The sequence below is a fragment of the Odontomachus brunneus genome, unplaced genomic scaffold, assembly GCF_010583005.1.
Source record: "Odontomachus brunneus isolate Ranch 3 - 2012 unplaced genomic scaffold, Obru_v1 Obru_scaffold_014, whole genome shotgun sequence".
Lineage (NCBI taxonomy): Eukaryota > Metazoa > Arthropoda > Insecta > Hymenoptera > Formicidae > Odontomachus > Odontomachus brunneus.
Genome location: NW_022639464.1, coordinates 30,521 through 58,129, shown reverse-complemented (window position 1 = coordinate 58,129; position 27,609 = coordinate 30,521). Strand labels below are relative to the sequence as shown.

Sequence of the window (27,609 nt, the reverse complement as noted above, 5' to 3'; positions counted from 1 at the left end):
TGGGAGAGTACTTTTCCGTAAAACGAACAAAAACATTTCTTCATTGTTGAATAATTCCGTGATTTGTCTGGTAAAATTATGATGGATCTGCTTCGTAAAACTTTAATTTTAGCTCGAAATACGGAATTTGTTGCAGTAACTGTAATAATATCAACAGAAATGGATTTGCTTTGTGAGAGCGGGTTGATAAGTGCTTCCACACCTAATATGTTCGCTGTACTAGCAAATTTGCTTAGTTGTAACGTTTAATATTCCGCAGCAAGCGGAATTGCTGAATCAACCAAACCATTTTTCTCGCGCAACAGCACAATGAAATATTTTCTATCTCGTTCAACGTCGCGCGACCAACGGTGCGTTCACGGCAGACCGGAAGGCGGATCGGAGGGTCGCGTCAGTTGCTGCGTAAATCGATACTCTCGCGGAGCAGAGCCCGAGGGGAGGCCGAGATTCGCCGAAAACGTAGTCAGTGGCGCGACATCGTGCGACTCGTCAGTCGTCGCGAATATCGACGTTCCCGTTAGCGTTCTTAACGGGCCGCCGTATTATCGAGCGCGCACGTCAGCTGCCGATGAAAGCGCGGACGAGAGCGATTAATCCGTTAATCGACCGGCCACATCCATTTGGGGGGAAGTATCGCGCCTTCCGAACACCAAGCGCATACAATTCCGAGCGACAGCTGTTTACGTGCGAGCGAGTCTCTTTCTCTTGACCGAGAGCATTTTCTTAGGGGGAGTTCACACTTTGGTAGAAAAGCAGAAGCCAATCAGAACCTGTCCTGGTGGGTAATAGACAGTTTCTGCTTTTCTACCAGCACGAGTTCTGTTTAACTTCTGTTTTCTGCTCTTCTAAGATGTGAAGTCTAATTTAGGGACAGTTCACATCTTAGCAGAAAAGCAGAAAATAGAAAAGCAAAAGTCAATCAGAAGCCGTCCTGATAGACAGATGGTAACAGGCAGTTTCTGTTTTTCTGCCAGCGCGATTGGCTTCTGTTTTTCTGCCAAGGTGCGGACTTAGTTGACACCTTGGCAGTAAAGCAGAAAACGAAAAAGCAGAAATCAATCAGAACCTGCGCTAGTGGCCAAATGATAATAGACAGTTTCTGTTTTCCGCCAGCGCGAGTTCTGTTTGGCTTCTATCGTTCTGTTTTTCGCTCTGTTACCAAGACTATGAAGACTGATTTAGGCAGAGTTCACACTTGGTAGAAAAGCAGAAAGCAAAAAGGTAGGAGCCAATCAGAACCCGCACTGATGGTCAGATGGTAACAGACAGTTTCTGCTTTTCTATTGACTGGCTTCTGATTGGTTTTTGCCTTTTTCTGCTGTTTTGCCAAGGTGTGAATTCTCCCTTAAGCCCGTGTCACGTTACGGATTGAAAATGGAGAATTGCGAATTGAAGATTAGATTTCGACGGATCAACAAACTTCGGTCTTGGCTTGCTTCGTTCCAATTGGTCAAGTTCCAATCTTCAATCCGCAATTCTCAGTCTCCGATCTATAATGTGGCATGGGCTTTATACTCGAGGTCTGAACGGAAACGCGCCTCCTCGCAAGCAAACAACCGTGCGTGCGTGCGTGCGCGCGCAGCGGATTACGCATGGGAAACTTCTGATCGCTGATCGCAGGTAACGTTCGAATAATTGCCGCGTCGTTTACCGTCGCTTCCCCGTCGCAAAGAGGCGAGCCGTAATCGCGACAAGTTCGCCGGTAAACACTTCCGTGTTTTGAAGCGCACGGTCTCGGCGGCGCGGCGCAGCGCCGTGCGCGGTTAACGCTAATGACGCGCGCTCGTCTATTTGCTGGCCGCATAATGCCGCGTCATTACGTTACTGCGTTATCGGATTTTCTCGAAGGAGGGTGGCATTCTAATCGACGAGACGCCGCGCGCGCCCGACAGGCCGGCTCGAGCGGACTAATTTTGGAACGCAAAGTGTGCCGGAACGACCGACGCCACGCGGTGGCGGCGGCGGCGGCGGCGGTTGAAGCCGAGTAGCAAGTGGTTTAAACCTATCAATACTTCAACGTGATCTCTCCAACACATGTCCCGCCTCATTCGCTCGCTATAAGCTACGGCGGATTATGATTAAATCCGAGCGTGCACACCTCGCCCCCCATCTCGCATTGCAAAATAATTTTACGAGGTACCGTTATGTGCGCGCGTACGCGCGCACGGCCACAGGCGCGGAAAGCCGTAAAATCGCGTAAGTAAGCGGCCACGCGTGTGTGTCGGCGCTAAGTGCCTGCCCGTCTAAAACACCGCCGGTTCCATTTTAGCGAATCACACAGCTACTTTGTTGCGCACCGGTGCAATTCTGCGCGACGCGAGCGAACGAGCGAGCGAACGAACGAACGAATTCTTATGCAACTCGACGGGAGTATGTACGCACACGCAAGCGAGTGCATGTGATGCGAAAAGCCGGCGATCCTGCACGCGTTTTACGTCTCTCTCTCGTCACACGTCCGTGTGCGATCGCGTGTGCGTGTGTGTGCGTGACCGTTATGCAATTGCACGAGCGCCAACCGAAAGCATGAAAATAAAACGCGACTGCTCCTCTCCCTTTGAGGTGAAGGACGCGCTGGAATGCCGCGACGAGACGAGACGAGACGAAACGCGATGCAACGCTACGCAATGCAACACGACGCGCCGCGACGGGGCGCGCGGGGATCGCCTTTTATCTTTACTCGCGAAGCTTCATTCCTGCTGGAGATCTTGCGATTTTCTGCAGGTAACTTCGCCGCAAGATGCAGCTCTGTATTAGCGACTCGCGGACGATGCACCCGGTATGCGATGATGGAACATCGCTCTTTACGTAATTTACTTTCAGGACAGTCGTGGCAAACATTTTCCGCGAAATTGGACTCCGTTACGACATACGACGACCAGATATTTCTGAAAATCGAAAGAGAGAAGGCGCGTAGGTGGGAATCGGCTCTTCCTTAGGATTGCGACGGCATGGCAGACCGCGTAATTCACACCGAGCAGAAGAGCGCACGGAACGAAAACGGCATCGTCACGATACCGGCCGACCTCCGCGAAGTCTTCTCGCGCGGAACGCGGAGGCGCAGAAGAAGCGAGCGCGCTCGCGTTGCACATCGCCACTAGCGGCGCGGAACAGGTGCATCTATGTCGGTGACTCGTGCCAACGGTATCTCGCGTGTGTGTTTTTGCGTCTTAAGGATCCTAAGGATGAGGTCAACGACATCCTCGCGTGGTGCGCGTCAGTGACAAACCGCGCGGAGGCGCGGACGCGTCTTTCGCGCGTCGAAGATGACCGTAACGGGCAAAGCGTATCGTTCGCGCAAATAAACCGAGCGAAAAGCGCAAGTGATATGGCCAGTCGATACCGGTAATATAGGCACGACAGAAGAGGATGAATAGACAGAAATAGAAATTTCAGAGGCAAGGTGGAGCCAGGTCTGACGGAATTCCGTCAAAATGGCTCTTTGATATGCTGAGGTGGCGCAGAGAGCCTTCATTCCGCGGGTTGGCACCCGCTTTTCTCATTACGCCACAATTATGCCAAGCGCCAAAATCAAAGTTTTGTGCATCAGTTCAGTGTGTCGAAGAGTCACTTTGGCAAAATTGCATCAGACCCGCACACAGAAAAATACATACTGCATTCAAGTGAATGTTACTTGAATGTTTCAAGTGTTTCATAAGTTTATACAGCCGCAAATCTATGAGTTCATCAGACTTATTCAAAATGCATTCTATGTTCTAGCAGTTCAGTCAAGAATATTAAATCCTATCATAAAAAAGGCATGAAATCTCGAAATTCCACGTATCGAAGCGTTGAAACCTCTTTTACACGCGAGCCTCTTTATTTCCGCGATGCTGATTGGTTGTCGTAACTCGCGAATTGCTTCACGCACGTCGTGTATTATCGCATAACTGATTGGCTTTGTCGATACGATGCGTCCAGGAATGGAGACGTTCCAGGAATAGAGGTTCTCCAGAAATGTAGATGGTCTAGGAATGGGAGCGATTCAGGAACGGAAGCGAATGGAGATTGGAAATGAGAATTAGAGATCACGATTCGAGATTATCGAGAAAATATTCTTCGTTAAAGATAATAATTAAAGAAGGGAAGTAAACTGAGTAATAGCTTTTCTCAGCAGTAGAATGACATTTTTCTGTGCGCAAGTACCAATGTTGTAATGTGTCTAATTATATGTACCTAATTACAGTATCTAGATACTATTTACGCACCTCTATTCGTAGCTAATGTGTCTCAAATTAGTAACTGTAACTAGTTTCATACTATCTCGAACCTGTATTTAGAATGCCATTTCAAATAAAGATACAATTTTGATGACTTCGCCATATCACGTAAATTTCGCCTATTTCAAAATAAAGTCTATTAAAACAAAGCGTGTTGCAATCTTTTAAGACTAAATAAACTTATCTAATGTATATACGTGAAATATCATTGATTTTGATAACAAACAACCTTCCACAGTGAGCTCTCGTCTCGCCACTAAATTAGAATAGCAAAGTTAGAAGCGGAGGTTCGCATTTTTCCGGCGTACGGCGCTACTGTGCTCCGTCGATCGGCTATGTAGTTTTATGCTAGGCATAAAACTAAATTAATTAATAGCTCGTTAACTATTGCTCGTACTTAGAAATGGCACAGGACTTTTCGTCTTTGTTTGACTTCTATTATCTACTATTTCAATATTTGGCAATGGATATGTATAGAATGTATATTTCTTTATATAAAATAACCTGCCAAACATTTATCTAAATTTTAATAAAATATGCAAAAAGATAAGATTTGAATAAAATACAAAAAGACGCGGAGCATTCTTTACAGTTTGGTATATATATTAATCTGTAATGTTATTAAATTTGCATGTATAATATCCCTATATATTTATATTTCCTTATTCCTCCTAATTTCCAAATATATAGTAAAATATATGACAGAATTTTTTAACAGAATATCCATGATAAGTATATCTACTAAATACGTCCTTATAGGATATGTATGTATATATTGTAATTTACCAAAAATTTGAACCTGTATTTGTATCTATTTAAATTTATTATTTTCTATATTTATTATATCTATAACTATATCTATATCTATTATATCTATAACTATATCTATATCTATTATATCTATAACTAGTTTTTAATATTTATGAAGTAATCGATTTCAGAAGAAGTATCCGTTACAACACTGGTAGATACCTCCTTCAGAGGCATCGATGTAATTTGTAGTCCCTTCGAGACGTTGGACACCTGTTCGAGTAATGTCTGGTTTCTGCCGGCTACATCGCGAAGCGATGGAAAGAACGGATGCAGCTCGTAAAGTTGCGTGTCCAATTTTACGGATCGAAAATTCGACGGGTTTTTCTCGAAGCCGCGACCTCTACATATCCATTAAATTAACGAGAACGCAACGTATAAACGGAAGAAAGCGGAATTGTACGGAGAGAGGCAGGCAGGGAGCGAGAGCGCGTCTCTGCCAGTTTCTAGCCGCAAGATAGAACCAGGGCCTGCGCGAACGGCTATCGTCGATAATTGTTACGCGCGAGGACTACGCTTACGCGATAGGTGCATCATGTTCCGCATCGCTCGCTCCAGCTGTCCTCATTTGCTCGGTTACTGGCTCATTTTCAACGTTTTCCGTGCGCTTCCGCGAAGCATCGAGAGGATTTATCGGTCTGCGCATGATATTAATTGCGAACGGACTGCATTTTTGCAGAGACTCCTCCCGCTGTCATCTCCTGCCAACGATTCGTCCGCCTCGCCTTTGTGATACGGCGACCGCAGATACACGCCACCGGTAATAAGCACATATTTATTCATATAAAAGCGCGCGTTTATCGCGACTTCCACGAAAAAGCCCACGCGCTCCGCTGTACTTGGAATGTAAGAAGAGCACGCGGTTACATTGCAAGAAGAGCGGAGGAAGAACGTAAACGAGTGTAGAAAGTGTGGCTTTCAGAAACAGCAGATCTCCTCCTTGTAACGTCGGTACACTTATTAGTGTAATAGTAGGTTTTCAGAATTGATTAGCATTGTTTTTCTAACCTGTTGGATGATTATTTTATAGGCACTAATGCGCCGATGCAATTAATCGATTATTTGAAATCGGAGCATTAGTTGCTAAAATAAATGTATACAATGAGGCAAAAATATACCGTGCCACTTACGGTATTCTTGTTTTCAAGAGTGACGGAGTAAATTGAACGTGACGGGGCGGACAGACAACAAAATAATAATATAGTATCGTATCAGTGGGTTTATACACCATGGACGCAGGAATATCTGAACGGTTCCTCTATAGACGCGGGGCGTGAAGCTTCAGGAGCGAGACGAAATATATCCGTCGCGGCCATCTTGGTTGATTAAAATTAGCATATGTATAACACACGGTATATGATACGATCCATTAAACACTGCAAACGTTTTCAAGTGTCGTATAGAAAATCAAGGCCTTCTTCAAGCACTTTAAAGTGTTTGCAACGTCTAATTGGTCGCACCCGTAGACTCAGGTATGTTTTCACGTTGTACGCAAACACGCGACACTGCTGAGCTTCGAGGTTATGTATTTTTAAAAGAAAAAATAATGCCTGCAGTAAAGTGTTTTCTTCTACGATATGCTCGAGTGTTAAGCGAAAAGTGTAATAGATATCTGGATGGAACATATTTCCGTGGGGTTGAAGTTTAAGGCGAAAGGGGATGATCAACCAAGATGGCGACGGCATGAGGTCGCTTGCGTTCTCTTTGGGCGCTTTGAATTATCCTCACAGGCACATTTTGAATAGGCGAAAAGGGCTTACAGGCTCGAACACCTCGAAGCTTCGAACGAGCGAAAATACGCCTCGAGTTGCCGCGAAGACGGCGAGAGGCGCGAGACGAGAGACGGAGACGCGTTCGACGAGCTAAAGCAGGTCGGTCGGAAATAAGCACAAAACCCACTGTCAGCTGCCAAAAGATTTAATCTCCCGTGGATCGCATTGTGCGGCCCTGCCTAACTTCTGAAGATTCAAGAGTACCGTGAAAGCTGAACAGCTCTTTGCTCGAAGCAACATAGTATTTAACGGCCACGCGTTATCACTAAACGCGAGATTAAGTGGCGACCATGTAATAAAAAGATCGCAAGCGTGAAAAACGAAAGTATCAGAAGAATGTTATTCGCTCCAAAGAGAATGACTCGGTTGTCTGCACGAAGAAAGACAATTTAGTTGTACTAACGTGAAGTTTGATTCCAACGAGCCAACGTGTTTTGGTTGAAGGACACAACCTTTCCTGTGTGTGATTCTTACGACTCAAATTTGAGGGTTCTAACAAAATTTCATCTTTCCCTCAACCAAAACACTTGTTCATTGTAACCAAACCTTTCTCTTCGTACGCGAAAGTCCAAAGAAAGTGTTCTCTAAGTTTCTGTTATATTTCATATAATAGATTCAAACTCGTGACGGTTATGTACGAAAGCCCCATCAATTTTGCCGGCATTTATAAATGAAAATATTTTCTAAGAAAGTGCACAATTTCCCGCGGGACTCACCCTGCGAACACACGTGTACGTTTACGTTTATCGCGTGCCTACGTGAGCGTAACACTTCAAAGGACCCCAAGGAGACACTGTCTCGTTAAGATAATGAGATATTGCACTGCCATCAGTAAAATCGGGCAGAGATCGCTCGGATTAATTAGTCAACGTGCCTCGAATAGCAACAGCGCGGACGCCGCGAAAGGACTCGCTCTATCTCGGTATTTTAATAAGAATCGGCGGCTAACTCGCCCCTTCTGTGCCGCGCGGTAGAAACGCGATCCGTAGATCGCGCGGTGGCAAAGCATTACGCGTTTAAATCGAGCGAGCAGTTGGCGAGTGCCCAATCGTTGATCCGATCGCCTAATGAGACTTTAATCGCCGGTAGATTAAATTTAAATTACGACCGAGCCGCCCGGACTTTCTCGCCCTCTGTGTCCCGGCGCGTCATCGGACGGTATTTATTTTTCTCAAACGAGGAGCCTCAGGCCGCGAACCCCGCGTGTCCATGCGTTCGGTCCGGAATGTGGTTCAATCTATCGCCATGACCAGGTTTGATTTATGCACGGAGACTTACAGTGAGCACTACCGACATGATCAAAACGACTTTGATTCGCACCTATTACCTTCAATTTCTCACAAGAAAAAATGAGGTAATATTCATTTTTCTGTTAGGGTCAGTTTTCCCATCAGAGGACGCCAAAGGAAAAAAACGTTCCTCTATAATCTATATTGAGCAATAGTTCAAACGAAAGATCTCGTCTAGTAGATTAATCTCCTCATGGTACACCATGGGTAATGCAAAATGACTTATCAATATATATTTACGTATAAATAATTGATCTATAACGCCCTCTATCTCTTGAACAATAAGCTACAGATATATAAAGTTATATATATTCTAAGTCTACTCGACGAGATCTTTCGTTTGAGCTTTTGCTCAATATAGGTTATAAGGGAACGTTTTTTCTAACTGTAGCGTCCTGTGGAGCAAACCAAAGTCTATACAGAAAAATGAGTACTACCATGTTTTCTTTCATCAAAAACTGGAGAGAATAGGATAGATGTGAGTCAAAATAATTATGTCGATGGTGTTCATTGTTAGTAGTATGCCAGGTGTAAAATATGGAGGGAGAGTGGAGGGTTGTCGAAATGAATGTGTGCCTCGTGCGTGATCGCGGACAAATTATTGGGTCGCGAGAGCGGCTTAGGCCGCGCATTCCTCCGGAAAAGCAATTTCTACCGGAAATGTCGGCTTCTTGTCCGATTAAAGCGCCGAGCGACGCTCGAGATCTGATTGGAAGTGCACGGCGATCTCGAAGTATTTCTACGGTATTTTCGTCGCCGGGATATCACACACCGGTCGCGGCGCCGTTGCGTCCCCTTCGTGGCATTTTCCGCGGCAATGATTCCCAGATTTTACTAATTACGGGAGTTCTGACGCGAACGAGATTGCAGACCCAAACACATTGTATGAGTGCACGCGCGAGCGATTGTATGCGTTTCCCTTGATACGTATGTACGTGTGTGCATTTTAGAACACAGTAAGCTTTCATCAAGAGGCCCGCGGAGCCTTTGACGAAGTCCCGCGCAGCAAAGTTCCACGGCCCCGCGGATTACAGTTCGATAACCGCTATTGTAAACTTTGACGAGGTGCGTGACTCTCGTGGCACGGTACACGCCACATACGATAAATAGAGTAGAAACGTTGGTGGCGACGCATTGGCGTCATTGTGTCCCTTCACGAATTTTTTACCAATACCGGTGATACAAAAATTGCGAGGAAAAGTTAACTACTGTGCTATACCGTTTGAGAAACATTCTATTTTTCTCGGTGTTGGATGACAAACCGATCATCCCCGCCTTTTTATGAAGATAGATACTTTTCATGCGTTCTGAGAGATTGCCCTCAAGCGACAATTAAATTTCAGTAAACAAACAATAGAAGAGATTTTATACAAAACAATATAGAAGCGGAAAAATATAAAGGCCAAATCAAAGAGAGAGAGAGAGAGAGAGAGAGAGAGAGAGAGAGAGAGAGAGAGAAATGAAGGAAGGAACAATTGAACCGTAGCTGAGTTTACGTTGAAACAATCGGGTGTTCTAGGCTCAACAGTCGGGGAAAATGTGACGAGCAGAAAGGTGTGGATGTCGCTTTAGGAGACACAGTCGTGGCCAATAAAACGGGCGAGACGTGTTCACAGCTGTCGTTCGGTTCTCTCGTTACATCCTCGAAGTCCTCGGATTCCTACGCGCGTAATAGTGGACGACAGGCCGATGACTATAATTATCGTATCTACGCGTAACAGGTGTCGCACCTAGCCGGTACGTTTTTATCAACACCGAACGTGACCGGGATACAGATACGAAACACCGCGAGAATGAACTAATAACTATCGCTCGCGCGTACACGCGGTCGAATGCGAAATAAGAACAGGCGTCGCGGATAATCGCTTGTTCGAAATCTCTCGTAGGAATGTGTATGCAGTTCGCGTAGACATTTGATCAGTATTATTATGCAGTACCAGTGCGTTCTCACTAGTTGTGAAAATACTGTGTAAGAACTGAATAACTACTTGGTAGAGTCTCATTCAGTGGCTGAAGCAGCTCTACTGTGCAATATGTGGACTGAATCTTTCCAAGACTTATCATCAATACTGATAATTCAGTTTCACAATATGGACGTATCATAATGTCTGTGATAAGTATATTTAAAACATACTTATGTGGCTAAGAAAGAGCTTTAAATTGCGTGAATGTGTAGAAGAGCATTGAGCCAGAAAAAGACATTATAAAAATGAGGCATTAAGCCCCTCGTCGACAGAGATGATAACCAAGGTTAAAAATGAAAGTGAGCAAAAGAGAAATATAGAGTATATGTGTTAATACAGAATTTCATTGTGATGACAACACATCAGACAATTCAGATGATAATAATACAAGTGAAAATTGATGGTCCAGACCCAAATCCTGATGAAGTGATATAATTACAAGAATAGATAAAAGGACATATGTCATTTAATGGTTGAAAGGTGTCACGTTAAAAGGGAAAAACATGAATAACCGATTATTCGCGCAGTTTTAAGCTTCTTTAAACGATATAAATGAATATTCTATAGATGAATATGTTTTAAATTTATTCACGATAGACACTATGACGTGCACACATATTATAAAATTAAATTAATATCGTACATATCATTAGAGTTTTCACTTCTCATCATTATCATTAGAATAGTCTGATGCGTTGTCATTGCAATTAAACTTTGTTAACATACATCGTATTTGTTTTTTGCTTTGTAATTTTCATTTCTTATTTTGGTTATTATCCCTGCAGAGATGAACATTATTATGTGCCTTATTGTCTTTAATTTATTGCTTACTTGCTCCTTCTATATTTTACACGTTCATTGTTTGAGCAAGTTTTTTTTTAACAATATAAATGTTTTAAATTTATTCATGATAGACATTATGAAATTTTATGCAAACTTGTCTATTTTATGAACAGACTTGATTATTAATCAATTGAATAGTTTGTTGTTAATTTTCTGTTCTGTTTTGCAAGTGTGTTCTGATTTTACACATCTTTCGTGTTTAGTAACTGCAGGAAAGCGTTATCTTGGTCGATATCAATCCCGAGTAATTTTGCTTTTTAGTTACCACACGAAATTTGACATAACTGTCCGAAAACTGCAGTAAATTTCTACCAGGTATACGCTTGTGCGCGAGTACACGTTGCCATGTCTATATAATTTCCAATCACGATTACGATCACGCCTATCTGCGCGTCGTCAGTCCCGTGTAAATTATTCTAGATATTTTCGTTTATCCTAAAAATGCGATTTCTGTATCTATCTGGAGACGAAAAGAAACATATCGAAACTTGTTTGAGCGACCTTCCCGACATCTTTCGAACGCTTTCTTTTTGTCATTCGAGTATTAGCATAAGACGGGCATGTTATAAAAAGAGAAGAATGCGACGTGAATATTATATGAGGCAAGTTTTCGAAAAGTTCAAAGGTTACGTCGCGTTCTTCGGTGTCAGGTACACCCGCGGCTTTCCCAGCTCACTTTTGACAGACAAATAAAGATCCTACACGGAGCTTCGCGTGACAATTGAGAAGCCTTATCTTGCAGACAGAATGTCGCTGCACGCATATAACTTCTGAATGCGCTCGTCTGACGTTTCTCTACGTATGTAATGCGCGCATTAAAACTCGATATACAGTCCAATGTGAACAAAAGGATTTACTACCTACGATTGTACATGTTAATCTTCTTGTCAAGTAAAAAAAAAGCAAATAAAAATCGTACTAACATGACGTAAACAGGACATGACGTAAACAGGCATAAAACAGGTCGCAAAGAGGAAAAAGAAATTGTGATATATTCAACATTTCGTTATCGTGACGATACGTTTTTACGAATAATGAGAATTGTACCACGTTTAGATATTATTGCGATCTAATTGTTTCACAGGTGAGTTTTACTTCCTTTCAAGAGAAAAAGTGAGAGAAAAAGTTATGCTGATTTAATGAAATACCAACACCCGCAACGAATGGTTTGTTGACATGAGAAACATTTGTTGACATGATAAATAATCCCGCAGTGGGAACGAGTGACTTGTTACTTTCAATTTGCTGTTCTAAACAACACTTTTGTAATGGAGACATCTAACCTAACCTAAATAGACGAGAACAAATGCGATTTGTGTCTTAGGCAATGCGTGTCTGTTAAAACGACAAATGATGAGAAATGATTTACAACGGCAACTGTTCTGCAACCGTTCCTTTAACAATCATCAAACGGCAAACGTACTCTTATTCTGATAACTGAGAGATTCTTCTCAGTGCTACCTGTGAAGTGTGTCTAAGTTTTGTCACCAATCTCTCTTATTACAGTCCATCGAGAAAAATTCCTTTGTGTGTTGTCAGAACAAAAACACATTTGCTACTTGATGATCGTTAAGAAATAAAATCGAACAATTACCGTTGCAAATCTTCTCTCATCATTTGTCATTTTAACAGCCACGCATTGCGACACAGACACAAATCGCATTTGTTCTCGTCTATTTAAGTTAGGTTAGGTGAGTTGTGTCTCCATTACAAAAGTGTTGCTCAGGCCAGCAAGTTGAAAGTGACAAATCATTTGTTCCCACTGCGGGGATCCTGTATTAACAAACCACTTCTTGCGGGTATTAGTATTTTCTTAAATTAGCAAAACTTTTTCTCTCAGCATACTTAAGACTGAGTTTCTCATGCTGTAAGAGGGTCAGAAAGAGAGAGGGAGAGAGAGAAAATGCTAGGCAAAAGAGGAGGAGCGCGTGCGAACGTTTCTTTGCAGCTCATTGAGAATTTCCTCGCAGGAGAGTGAATAGTCCGTCTGTGTGAGAAGGGGGTCATTTTCACAAAAAACGAGGGGAAAGCTCGTCGTGAGGCAACGTCGCACAGTGCTCGCTTCAGCAACGATTCTCAAGCTTATCTCGGCTCATTGTTCAGTGCGCGCCTCAAAAATAACTTTCGTGCGCGGCATCGTGCGAAGTATTCGCCCCAATATTCGCCCGCGTACACAGATACGGAGTCAACCTTCAAAAGGCGGTAAGCGCGCTTTGACAGACGACGAATAAATCGCGGATCACCTCTACGAACACCGACGTCGTGGAGAGTTGACCTCTGCTTGATGTGATTTCGCTCTTTCGTTCCACCGAGATCTACAATTTATCATTGTGATGATAGGTTCGCGTGAAGTCCCGATAGAAACCCGCGGTGTAATCGTGCATACGTTAAAGGTGCTGTGTAAGAAAGAGCGAAATTCTGTAAATCACGCGTTCGAGCGAGTACAATTTGCAGTCGACTCTCCCTTGCACTGTAGTGTAAGGACGTTGCAATGATTCACGGTCGACAATTAGTCGTACATCATTCGTGCACAATGAATATCCTCTCGTGACCGAAAACGGAAGACAGGCGAGCTAACCTTAACATTTAGTCTGTTGAGTTATTCTGATGTCTAACCAAAACCCATCTCGTTATTTACCGGTTCTCTTCTCGTCGCTGTCACGCGCAATACTTTACCGAAGTTGCCGAAACTCTTCCATATAAAAAAGACAACTAAACTTAGCCTAGCAGAGGTCAATTGAGTAGATCGCTAATGCCATCATCTTATAAGATCTTAACGATGATGGACATCTCCCTTACTGTAGTAGAGGCAGAGATAAAATGAAAACACGAAATACCGCATTTACGAATACGTTTAAACCGTCCAACGAATATGTGAAAATTTAGAACGCGTATAAGGATGTAAACTACACTCCAGTCGATTTTGGCGATAAATAATATTGAATAAAATTCGCAAGCGTAAACACAAAGGTTAGGAAAAAAATTAAGAAAAAGGGCAACACTAAAAAAATGTGTTTCTATATGAAATCTAAGAAAAAAGCCTGGTATGTAAAACACACCATGCATTCGTATTGTTAACATATATTCATATTTACATTTACATTAATAATTTTCAGGTTAACCCTACAGCGGGCGTGCTTTCAGCATACTTATGAGGACGCATGCAGCATTCAGTACTACAGCTTAAACATTAACGTATGAGTTCAAATGAGTTAAATGCCGTGTTAAAAGTGAGATATAGTCGAAGTGGGGATAAGTTGAAATCAGTTTTAAGAATGAAAAGAATATATTTCTTTATTTAGATACACATCTGCCAGACTATAGGGTTACCTGTTCGATAATCTAAAAACCAAAACTGCAGCATTCGATGCTACGCGCCCTTCAGAAGGTTAACAAGCCCCAAAGAGATGCCAACCGATAAAAAATTATAACTCTCTAGTTGATAGTTGACTTAATGCGTGCGCATTTTGATAATATATATGACGAATTATTTAAATAACCGATCGTTCTCGGGACTTTTTCTGTATCTCGAGGAGAAATTTGGCTATTTCGTGTCTTAAATTTTCCACTCGATTTCATATTCTCACTCTCTCCATTTCAACAGCATGCCGCGCGCAACATCAAGAGTCCTTCTTGACAAAAGTGCTGCGAAGATCGCGAAATTCTGCCGCAATCGCGAGATGTGGGCCTCCTGCCTTTTTCTCCCATTCGTTATTACTCAAGAATTTTAAAACAATACTCGCGGATGCGCCGGATGGAAATTTACTCGACTAACGGCGCACCGACGCAGAGAAAGTTAGTCGCGGTGCGTACTAACTTTTTCATCATCTTTCGCGGCATGTCGCTGTCGTCAAGACAGCTCGAATCGACGGTAACAAGAAAGTAGCGGACCAGCGAGTAATACTCCGCTCGCAACATGGCCTGTATGCTGTATGTGCGCACTTCGGCGATGAACCGGTTTTCTAAACTGGGAGAAAATGGCGAATGCAAATGCGAGAGCGGTTAATTAAGACGACGTGTAATTTAATATGTCGGCCCACACCGATCGATTAATCCGGCCGATCTATATTTAGATATTCGGTAATCTTGCACGTCCCTTCGGCTACTGCTCTTGTCGATTTTTAATTCCTAACGACGAGACTTTATCAATTTGTCGAGCAAATGAGCGTCTTTCAGTTCAGAGCTCGTTGCGGAGTCTTAAATTCGAATTAACTATACATCGTTAATCTATCCTTATTTATATTTCAATGCGACGGTCGGTATGTTTGCGATATAATCGCACACACAGAAAAATGACATTCTATTGCTAAGAGAAGCGATTACTTAGTCAATTTTCTTTTAAGTAATAGCTACTTCCAACAAAGAATGTTTGCTTGATAACAGTCTTAGAATATGCTTATCACAAATTTGAAAAAAGCTCACTATTATGTACTCATTATTATTTGAAGAAAAATTTAATTTCTTTACAAGAATATTATAAAATTCTATCCAAAAAAAGTTGATTCAATTCTGTGTAGTAAACAAACCGCGAATATTTGTTTCAATTTGATATTCTTGATTGAAATGCTAGAACTTGCTAGGATTTAGAATGTATTTTAAATAAGGTAACCAGACGTCCCGATATATTCGGGACAGTCCCGATTTTTCACCCTTCCCGAATTTTTTCGAGTGCAATTCGAGATATCGATTTGTCATCATTCAATGATTGTCAAATCATTTTCGGATCTTTTTATCCCCCTCCCCCCGCTTCACACATTTATGAAGTGTCTCGAATTCAGGGTTGGGAATCTGGCCACCTTACATATGACGCGAGGAGAAACGAGAAGATTACTTACAAATGACGTCTTCACGATACGCTCCGGCGACCGCACATCGCTATTCTCGACACTCCCGGTACTTATTTCCGCGTGAGACTTACTTTCGACGCGGTTAAAGACGCGTAAAATGCGGAGCGATGTCGATCGATGTGTCCACGATGGTTACTCGATGCAGAAAGATCGAGAATCAAGATGGTCGCGCGATTGTTGAATCGCGCTGAAAATATACGCCAATAAGTGAACGGCGCCGCGGCCGAAAAGAACGCGCTCTATGAGATACTTCTCTCTCCGTATCTCTTTTCCTAACAACCTGACACAACCTTCTCTCTCTCTTTCTTTCTGATTGTCATCGCATTTCTAATTACCGTTCAATAAATCCGACGATCGGCCGATTCTATTGCTACTTGAGCGAGTCGATGTTATTAGCAAATGTAAGGGACGTCGGCGCGACACGTCGCGACAAAAGCACCGGCTGCGTATATCGCGAGGAGAAACGAGAAAATTACTTACAAATGAAGTCTTCACGATCGCACATCGCTATTCTCGACACTTCCGAGACTTATTAACGCGCGAGACTCACTTTTGACGGATAAAAGACGCGAGAAACGCGGAGCAATGTGAATCGATGTGTCCATGGTTGCTGCTTGGCGCGAAAAGATCGAGCATTGCGCACGATTCATTACCAACGCCTAAATTGAATGACCACGATGACAACCTCATAGTACGAAACGAACGCGATTGGTCTAGAGTGGTTAGTAGCTCAAGCAAGTGATTAAGGCGTCCGCCGTAGAGATCGCGTCGTTGTAGACGCGCGACCTCGTTCGCATCACTGGCGCGTTCACATTCATGCACTTTTGGCACCTTCGGCGCGCTAATGAACTTTTGGTGTACGTGATTGACAACGCGCGCGTCTGCGATCTTTTCATGCCGAGCACATCGCTGCCATGGACACATCGCTCTGTATTCCATACGTCTTTCGTTTGTGTCCTGTGAGTCTCCTGCGGAAATAAATATTAGAGTACCGAAAACAACGACGTGCGGTCGTCAGGATATATCGTAAGTACATTATTATGGAGTAATTTCCTCCCTTTTCGATACATACAGCTAAGGTGACGAGACGTCTCGATTTTTCACCCTTTGTCCTGAATTTTTTCGAGTGCTATTCGGGACACCGATTTGTCATCATTTTCAAATAATTTTCAAATGATTGTCAAATAATTTTCGAATCTTTTTATTCCCCTCCCCTGATTTACATATTTATGAAATGTCCCAAATTCAGGGCTGGGAAATCTGGTCACTTTAATTTTAAATCAGTTTCATACTTATGAATTTTATGATAGATTTGCGGATATATATAAACTCTCTCTTACGAAATACTTGGAACAACTAACATTTACTTGAATGCAGTATGTATTTTTCTGTGTGTATATATATAAATGTGTATATATAGAAAGTGTATATGTAGAAATATTCTTGTAAAGAGAAAAAAATTTTTTGAGTATATGATAAAAAATGTACTTTTCTCAAATTTATAATAAATAAATGTTAAAGAGAGATTGTAAGGCTCAACGTCACACACACACACACACACACATACAGTGTGTTTCAGTCGCGTCTATTCATAAACTTACTATTTATCCAACAAAATTTCGTTTCTACACATTCATTTCATCATCTGAATAATAAATGTTAATGAGACACAGTTTATATAAATGTATCTACACACAGACACACAATATTACAAACATGAAAAATATTTTTTTATTTTTCTTATCAATACTTCATTTGTGCATTAGTTGCATTAATTTAATAAATATGCATAGATAATAAAAAGAAATATATAATTGTTTAAATACGTGTACATGTATTTCGGGTATTGCTATAAATTATTTTTCCACCGCCGTATTTCCTAAACAAAACGATTAATAATTTTGAAATTCATGTATAATATATTAGTCTTTAATATTATAACAGTCCTTCACTAAAACCTTAATTTTAGAGTTTACAAGAAATTAAAAATAGCCCGACAACTCCAAGAAACACATATAAAAAAATGTCAAATATTTAGTTTAAAATATTTAAACTTTCGAGTAATCTTTTTCTATAATTGCACGAGTAATTAGGTAACATCTCATTTATATGTAGTGCAAGTTTCAATGAATCCTTAACAAACTCACTTTGTCTCACAATCTCCTTAAGACCTATCATAAAGAAAATATTCTCTGTTGAGGGGAATCATATTGCTCATAAAAAGGAAAGTAAACTGACTAATCGCTTTTCTCAGCAATAGAATATTCTTCTGTGCGTGTCACACAAGTTACGTCGCTACCGGTTTTATCGTGGGAGAACTAATTGCTGGACGCATTAGGTCTCTAAGCGTTTTCGCGAATGTCCCGGGAACCGACAAGTCACTCCACTAACTGTCATCCGGACTGATGCAGTGCTCTCTCGATAACGTCGTCTTTACCCGCGAATATTTTGCGGACGTCTCCTTACGGTCATTCTCGTGCATCGACCCCCAGCGGTCTACTTAAACAATGTTAGGTAAAGACATTTAAGCTCTCAGGGATAACCCGGTGCCGAAGAAAGTACAATAGTCGTGAAAGCGCGACAGCCGACAACTTCCTTCGTGACTGTCAAAGCGGACAAATGACCGGCTAAATCATCGATTTCTACCGACGGTCGTCCTCCTCGTCTGCCGGCTAGCTAACGTTCGCGCGTTACGTTTGTCAGAGTTTCCGGTATCGGGACGTTATAAAGAACGGGAAGCGACGCGTTTCCTCCACCTGCGTTTCGCATGTAGAGCAAATCACGTCGCTCGTTAAAAGCGAATGATTCGTTTTTCCACGACGCAGATTCTATGAACGATCACAGAAGCAGTGCAATTTCATTGTCGTGGAAGTGGAAGAGAGAGAAAATTCGATACAATAAACTCTAAATTTCTTGGAGTGAAGTTTCACTTAAAAGGAGTGGATATTCACTCCAAATGACAGTGAAAATACTGTCACTCTGAAAAGAGTGATATTTCACTTTTCATAAGAGTAAATATTTCATTCCAAGTGAATTTAATTAATAATTAGGAAAATCTTTAGTTCTAGCGTGTTTGTTGTCAATGACTTTAGTTATCACAATCTTTTTTTAATAGTGTGCCATTTAATTATTATCCATAGATAATATGCTTGAAAAAATTTGAACTGAGCATAGTAGGACTTGAGAACCTTAAAATTCTGGCTTTTGAATCATTCGCCTTACTTAATAAATATTAACTGATAAAAATGGTTCTTACAACGATATATGCGCTAATTTCGAATCATTCACTCTTTCACGATTAAAAATTCATTCTATATGGGTGAAAAATCATTTTAATTCGAGTGACGGTCGTCATTCTATTTGTAGAAAGAAAATTCATTCCACAACACAGAGTGAAAATTCACTCCAAGAACAATTGTAATTCTAGACAACCAATACAACTTTGCAGATAAAAGTCAGTATTCGTCGGTAGAGATTTAGTGTCCAATATTCCTTTAAGCTATCCGCCTGGATTTTTTATATCTAAGGGTTTTTAATTTTTTGACCAATTTTTTCAACCTTTTGGTAAATTAGCAATTAATTCATATATCTGTCTTTGTTTCTGTTTTAAATTAGATAAAGATAGATGTATGATTTAACTATTAGTTAACTTACCAAGAGATTGGAACAATCGGCCCTAAAATATCTAAACTTAAATTATCACAGTGTTAAGGGGATGAAATCAAGAAGGGTGGGATGTGTAGGTTTCATGGTAGCCTATATTTCCCGCAGGGTTTTATACTACAGAAAAATATATACTACATTCAAGAAAATGTCACTTGTTTCAAGTACTTCATACATTTATAGATTCACAAATCTATCAGAAGCCCGTTACAAGCATCAGATTTATTCAAGAAACAATTCTAGTAAGTTTATTTTAACGAAGAATATATAATTAAAGTAAAAATTCGATTTGTTTACCGCATAAAATCGAGTCAACATTTTTTAGATAAATTTTTATATTTTTGTAAAGAGAATAAATTTTTCTTTCGAGTATATGATAATGAGCTTCTCTAAAGTTTGTCATGAGTATATTCTAAGACTATTATCAACAATATATTCTTTGTTGAAGATAACCATTACTTAAAAGAAGGAAAGTAAACTTTTCTTGACAGTAGAATGATATTTTTCTCTGTATATACGGATAGACATTCTATTTTATATTCACAGATATATCGCCATCATATATATGAGTAATATCAGTTAGTTACCAAGATGTTTAACGCTTAAGATTGATGTGTTAAGGGACGAAATAACAACTTTCCGTGAAACCTCGAGCGTTTTCGAGAGACCCTGTCTGCGCGTATGTTCTGTTCGACGTGAAAGTCTTCGATACGTATCTCCCGAGTGTGTGCTGCGAAGCTCTAAATTCTAACGTTAAATCGCGAGGAAGCGCTATTCGCATTGAGACGCGGATGGCACGGCCGGCTTTCTAAATTTGTATCGAACGCTAAAGCGTCACTTTCACCGAGTGATCGATAAACTACATGCCGCAACGTGCAGTTAGACGTGCCGCGGGAAAGAGTACCTCGCGATCTCAAAATCGCCCACGAAACACGGCGAATTCCGAAGGAGGCAATCGAGGCAAGGCTGCAGAACGGGCGGAATTGTCGATGCTCGTGTCACAACTCGGGGGACTGTCGCAACAGCGCGAATTTTTTCGGAGTGAGTCTCACGGGAAATACCTCTCGATGGTTATCGTATTCGCCGTATACCCGACGATTGCGGTGAGCGCAAAGTATCATAACGATATCTCAGACTATTTCTTCCAATGAGAAACGAGTAACAATGTTTGAGCAACTCGATCCTTTCAGCTCTCAAGAATAATACCATCAGTCTAATGGAGATGAGAAGCAGGTGCTAAATATTCACGCATAATTCGCAAGTGAAATCTCCACGTGACAATCGAGTCACGATTGACACACGTGTTAATGAATCCGTCAAGTGAGAGAGTTCGAAGGACGTTTTATCTTGTCAAAAACAGATTTAATAAATCAGGCGGTTTTGCTGGAGATCTTTGCAAGATCTTCTTCGAGATAACGTCTTATCTATGCGTTATTTATCCACTTTATTATTTCAAGAGCGAGAGAGATATGTGAAGTACACGCAAGATCATTATTCTGTGACATAAAGCCGAGGAACAAGTGATTTCGCGTTCGCGGTTTATTTCGCAAACACGCGGTCATAAATCGGCTCTGATCTAATGGAGCCATTATGTAACTCACCAAAATAACAGGCGAGGAACAGAGGAACGTCGGTTGTACTAACGGAAGCACACTCACGTGTCGCGCAACCACAGCGCCGCGTGAAAGAACGTCCGTCCAAGCTGAATCGTTAATTACCAGCTATGCGTCGTCATCCGCATTGATCTTTAATACCGCGGTCAGACCAGTGACCTGATCGACGCCTGAGTCAACAAAGACATTTGCACGCATAGCTGGATCAACGTGCACGGCCAGATGTGTCTCTGTCTGCGAGCCGTTTGCGTCGTTACTTAATGCGTTGCATTTACGCGAGCAAATATTTTCCGCTTGTTTTTTGCCGGAGAATAATCCAGAAGGAGATTACAAATCAGTCGGTCGCTCTTGCTCAACTCGGCCTGTGCAATCCGATCTGGATGGTTGCAATTAGAGAATTCCTGTCATGTCGAACATCGATCGGCCAATCTTCTTGATAATATCGATTTGCGTGCATTTGTGCACTTTTCTGTCTTGGAGTGGAGTGGAAACACTCAAAGGAATGAAAAGTGGTAGTGTTATTTTTTATTTTTATATTTTTATGCTCGAATGCATCGGGTCTACTTGTTTTCCAAGAACTTCCGCACTAGTGCAGAATAAGTTAGAGCGAAATAAGTGTATTTTTTCCACTCTAACTTACTCCACTAGTTTAGAAGTTCTTAGAAAACAAATAGACCCAATGCATTCGAGCATAAAAATATAAATACATATTAAAAAATATTGTCACATGTCACTCGCTCTGAATGTTTCCATTCAAGACACTTCAGAAAATTGCACAAATGCATGCAAATTGATATTATCAAGAAGATTGACTGATCAATGTTTGACATGACGGAAATTCTCTAATTGCAACCATCCAGAAACTTTCTTCCACTCTGATTGCACTAGTTCGGAAGTTCTTCGGAAACGGACTGTATGTCACTCGAAATCGCGAGAGTCAATGTTTCATTCAGAATGGATTCTGACTCCATACCGAGCGAATGTCTTCGTCGATTACAGTCAATCTGTTTCTGTCACGGTTGCGCGGCACGTCGGACTCATTCTTCAATTTCGAGAAAATATTCACTCGACGACTCAGATAGATATTAATGATGAAGTTCGAGACGGTATCACAACGTACTGGCATTCTGCGCGACGTGTTCCCTTCAAATAGCGGAAAAAAATTTTGTCTTTTGATACTTTTCGCACAAGGGCATTGAATACAGTGTAGATAGTGAGAAATATGAGAAAACATTTCATTAATAGGATAAGGCTCACAGTCGCACGTGAATTTTTACATCATTACTATAGCAAATTTAAAATAAAATGTCGATGGGATCAGTCGATCATGTATTTTTCTCTCTAGCGTGAACTCGTGAAAAATGTCACGCGAAAGTGTTCACATTTTCATTGTTGGAACAGTTATATGGTTGCAGATGTCGTCGAATTCACGCGAAACCGTTTGCTTTCCACGTTTGCGCAGGAAAAAAGTTACGTGCGAAAAGTCACTGGAACGGCTCGATAGTCACTCTATTCTTCGAGCGAAATTCCGTTCCTAGAGATTCAGAGAGCACGGCACGTTGGGCGGCACGAACGAGAATAGCTACGCACGAAACGTACTCGTAAGATCATTCTAAAAAGAAGAAAAACTGACTAACGTTTCGGTGATTTCTCGAGTCAATCTCCGCCGCTTTGTTGACAGACGCCATGCTCTTGGCTCGAAGCATTCGGGCAGTTATGGACCTTCTCCCGAGTAATACATCTCATTTATCATGCAGGTATCAACCGTCGCGAGCAGTTGGTCGGATCTGCCTATACTACCTCGAAAATAACGGTCAACGACCGGCTATTGGTCGAAACCATCGTGCGCGCTTGCCCACAAACAATATACAAGCGTGAAAGACCTTCCAGAAGTGTCTAATGAACATCCGACGGATTGTACCTGTCTCTCACACTTTTGTTACTCGACCTACGACCTGAAGGCCTGTGCAAATTGCCCAGCACGTTCTAAGATTGTCATTGTCCTCGAGACGTCATCCTCCAAACGTTTCGAGCACATTTCAGGATGACGCTCAGATATATCGTGAAATCCGTTTTCTATTGCTGAATTGGCAGCACTAGGTCCCTGATCTTTCCCCCACCGAATCTTATCGAATCTCATTTGTCTCCTTTTAAGTCTCGAAAATGTGAGCTAATTTAGCAAACGTCAGAAAACGTGTTGTTTGGATGACGACAAATGCCTAATGAGAGACCACCCTCGCTACAGCAAGCGCGCGTTACATTGTTGTATTGTTGAGGGACTCTCGCGCGTCGCTTCTCACAAATCAACGCGGAATTTGCGCGAAGCGTCGAATTAAAAGTGGATTTGGGTCAGACGCGGAGAGCACAGCGCGCTAAGTCGAATTGCGTACCACGATCTCGCGCGTTACGATCTCTTTCCGGAGCGTGCATACTCTCGTCCGTTTGTTCGCTTCCTAGCTCGCTCGCTTACGAATACGCGGCCTTTCTAATTCTCGCGCGCCACGGTCAGCCGCTGGTCGGTGTGTCACTTACTTGCGAGATGTTTTCCTTGCGTCGTCGAGTAATATCCACTGGCAGACACGAGAATCCGTGAAGAGGAGCGCGGCGTGCGAAGGAGACAGGAGGGCAGCTATGGCGGCTCACCGGGCCGGGTTTTCCGTGCGCTTGTCAAACCAACTTATCGATCGCACTGAATCGCCGTACGCACGGCCGCCACGATCTCGCCACTCTCGAAGAAGATCACTACTACTACTACTACTACTATTACTGATCGCGCCGGGCGTTGTTAGTTCGGAATCCGAGGCGCGAGGATCAGAACGCTCCGCGACGAAGCGAGAGGAGAAGGAGAGAGAGGGACGCGGCGAGAGACGGACGACGCGACAGAGAGAACCGAGCGAGCCGGTTTACCGTGAGGGACTGACTGGGCGGGTTGTTTGATCCGCGGCAGCAGGATCGGTCGTTTACGCCGCGGCTCGGCGCGACTCGCCCCCTCCCTGCGCGCACTTCACGTCGGTGAGCGCGCAGCTCGCGGCGCTCGGCTCGCGTCGGCCGCCTTCGGCCCTCCTCGGCCCTGAGCAGCCTCAACGAACTTTTGTGCGGGTCGAGGCCGAACGAGGTTTCCCGTGGCTTCCCGTTCTTGCGACCGCCGTTACACGGCCACCTCTCGATCTATCTCGTTGACTCCGCGACAATTCGTCACTTTCTGTCCTTCGCTAAATGAAGCTGTAGACGAGCGGACACGACGATCATTATCCTCGCGACGGGAAAGAGGGGGAGCGTGCCGCTTAACCTCGCGCGCGCGACGGGGGCGCCTTCTTCCCGCGCAAGAGAGGATTTCGAGCCTTTGTTGAAGGCCGGCTCTCGCACAGTAGCCCGCGCGCGAGAATGTACGCGGTAAGAGATATCTTGATTTATGTATACAATGTATTACGCGAAAGCGGAACGAGAGGGACAACGAACGGGGTGACAGTCTCCGCGTCTCGCTCGGCTCCGACGTGAGATACGAATCGGCTGATAAATGCGTATCCATCCTTCTTTGTCACGAGACAGTATGAAATGCTGTTTCAAACTAAAAATTAACACACACACGCATACTTTGATGTGACTTCTACGGTGGCATTTGTTACAGAGCAACAAGAGCAAGTCAGGTCTGAACGGTCCAGAACAAAAGATCGTCATAATAATGTCAAGATAACGAGAGAATGACCAAAAAATGTTCTCTTCAATCATGAGTCAATCAGGTAATGGCAGTTACAGCAGCGTTGCGTCTTGTTCATTGGTGACTTTATTTTGTGTAGGGCAAACTAGCGTATGATGGCTATAGAATGTAATTTCTCCAATAATTGTTAAAATAATGCGCTTTGTAATTCTCAAAGATAATCGATATATTTATAATAGTTTATATATGTACACTCAGGTGCTGAAACTATTTAGCAATTATTGCAGAGATTACAACTTATAACCATCTTTTTCGTATGGTTATTATGCCCGAGTTTACTCTGTATTACAAACAATTTTTGACGATTGATACATGTACAGGTAGTCATTGTTTATACCAAATGTTTAATATATGTATTAAATATTTATGCGGTATAAATGCCTAAAATACATTCTGGAGACATTCTTGAGATATCTGGATATTTCTAAAATATATCATTCGTGTTGTATGAATATTTAATTGTAGTAATATTTATATATCAAATGTTTGGTGTAAACTTGCCCAATGATTCTTGTCCTTTTTCATTTGATGCACCGATAAAATTATCATTATTTTCTCGTTACTTTGATATCATCATGATTTTTTATTCTAAACGTACATAAATGATTTTTTCTTCTTAACGTACGTTACAGTCGCATATAGTAGCGATTTTTGTCTGTTTTATCGAGCAATATATACTGTCGCTAAAAGGTAGATTTTGAATTGAGCCACACGCAATAGTTCACGTGTGAGACATGATATGTGAGACCGATATGTGAGACGTTTCCTCTCACGACAATTGAAGGAGATATATTTCCGTAATTCTCGAGAGGCTCTCACATGGCTGAAAATAAATAATTTTATGAGGGGCAATACGTCATGTGCGAATTGCGCGACGAGATCGCCGGCATTGCCGAACTGTTATTCACGTCCCGGGCTATACGTGTGGCTGTAGGAGCGGGCTCGCGCTTTAAATTATGACCAGGAAGATGGTTGCTGCGTGCTCTCCTGCCCCCTCCCCCCTCCCCCCGTTCTTTCTCCTCGCACCATCTGGATCCTTTGTTTCAGATCTCGCTTCTCGTCCTTCCCTAGACATGCGACACGTGCGTCTCTCCCTTCCAGACTGGAAATGAGGAACGCCGAGAGCAAGGCTCGTTTCGCCTTCGCGCTTCGGACGAAGTAGAGAACACGACTGTGCGTAGATTAAAAAAAAATTAATTGGAAAGATCAAGGTATGTGCTTCATGAGGGTAGAAAATATTTGACCGTTTTTCAATGTCGCCAAGTACAAACGACAACAATTTGTTTTTCTATCAAGCTTACAATAGAACTACTCTGGAGCATTAAATAAATATATTAAAAATTCTATAATGACATCAATAAACAAAATTAAAAGGACTATAACCCACACAGCAAGAATGTTCAAAATACATCATAGGGGTATCCTAAAGATATTGCAATATCCATAGGATATCCTATGATATATTTTGGATTGTTTTGCTGTGTGGAAAGAGGTAATTGTGGATCTTAGTTGCACTTTATTATGCAACATATTTACTTTAGCCTCTCTGGATGTGATATCTCTGTTCACTGTTATACTGTTGGATTTGGCTATGATCAGTGCTAAAAAAGATGATGTAATATAAAAAAATAATATCAAGATACTCAGAAAAAATCTGCATGCCGTTGAGTTCGTTTTGAACTCTACATACTTTACTTTTGACAGTACCTGCTATAAACAGTTATTATTTGAAACTCCTACGGATTCTCCCTGATTGTCCCTGATTATTATAGCTGATTTAATACTACAAAATTAATACGTCAAAATCAAGTTTTAAACAAACTAGATTTTATACCATCGTTTTATTTTAGGTATGTAGATGACGTGATTATAGCTGTTCCGATTAATTTTATGAGATCAGTGCTCAAAGTTTTTAATTCTTTTTACTCTCGTTTACAATTTACATTTGAATTAGAAAACAATAGAAAGTTATCATTTTCGGTGTTAAATGTAGTAAATAATACTATTAGGAATAATTAGTATCAAAAATATATATTTTTTGGAAAGTTTTTAGATTTCTATTCAAAATACCTATTACTATAAGATTAGTATTGTTTACTATAAGATTGGTATTGTTCATGGATTGGTAGACAGAGTCCTAAAGTTATCACATTTTTTCTTTCATGAAAAAAACTTAAGATTCATTATCAGTATATTAACAGGAAACAGTTATCTCCATTGAATGTTATATTCAGTACAATCAATAAACGACTTTAAAGGTTGTTTTCATTAGAAGGAATGTTTTAATCAAATAGAGAGACACATAATAATAACGAACAAAAAAGGTTTTTTACTTTTCCATATATTGACGGAGTTTTGGAAAAAATGACTATGATAATAAACAAATTAGATTGTTTAGCTTCATACAGGAACAACAATAAATTAAATAGATTTATCTCGGTACATAAAGACTTAGTGCAAAAAATGCAATACATGATGTAATACTAATGTAGAATACTAATACATAAAATAAATTGTCGTGATTGCCAGGCTTGCTACGTTGAATAAACAAAAAGACAATTACTAACCAAAATAAAAGAATATACAAGTTATATATCACAGAATACCATTCAGCCTTCTGTAATCACTGATCATAAGTTATACTTTAATTATGATTTTGATTGGGATAACATAAAAATTTTAGATAATGAATAATGTTATTTCAAACACTTGATTTCTGAGGTTTTACATATTAAGAAACAGAAGAAAGGATTGAATACACAACTATAATATGCTTGATTCTATTTATTTTCTGTTATTAGACTCCTTATAAGAAACACTTACTTTCAAGTTCTTACTTTCATATCTTGTTATTATAAATATCACTGACGATT

At 41.5% G+C, this 27,609-nt stretch overlaps 1 protein-coding gene and 1 long non-coding RNA gene across 11 annotated transcripts in view; one reads left to right on the top strand and one right to left on the bottom strand.

Moving 5' to 3' along the window:
- LOC116841233 (uncharacterized protein CG43427) overlaps positions 1–23,957 on the bottom strand; it is a 93,657-nt gene extending 69,700 nt beyond the window's left edge. For 5 of the 10 annotated variants that reach the window (XM_032808926.1, XM_032808930.1, XM_032808923.1 and 2 more), the window contains exon 1: positions 23,551–23,957. The gene's annotated coding sequence lies outside the window, so the exon portion shown is untranslated. The remainder of the gene's footprint in view (positions 1–23,550) is intronic. The other 5 variants (XM_032808921.1, XM_032808922.1, XM_032808925.1 and 2 more) reach the window with 1 other exon arrangement.
- Positions 23,958–24,155: 198 nt separating this feature from the next.
- LOC116841237 lies at positions 24,156–26,097 on the top strand. The gene is made up of 3 exons (XR_004377521.1): positions 24,156–24,411; positions 24,647–24,758; positions 25,784–26,097. It is a non-coding gene; the product is annotated as an uncharacterized LOC116841237 (long non-coding RNA).
- The last annotated feature ends 1,512 nt before the right edge of the window (positions 26,098–27,609 follow it).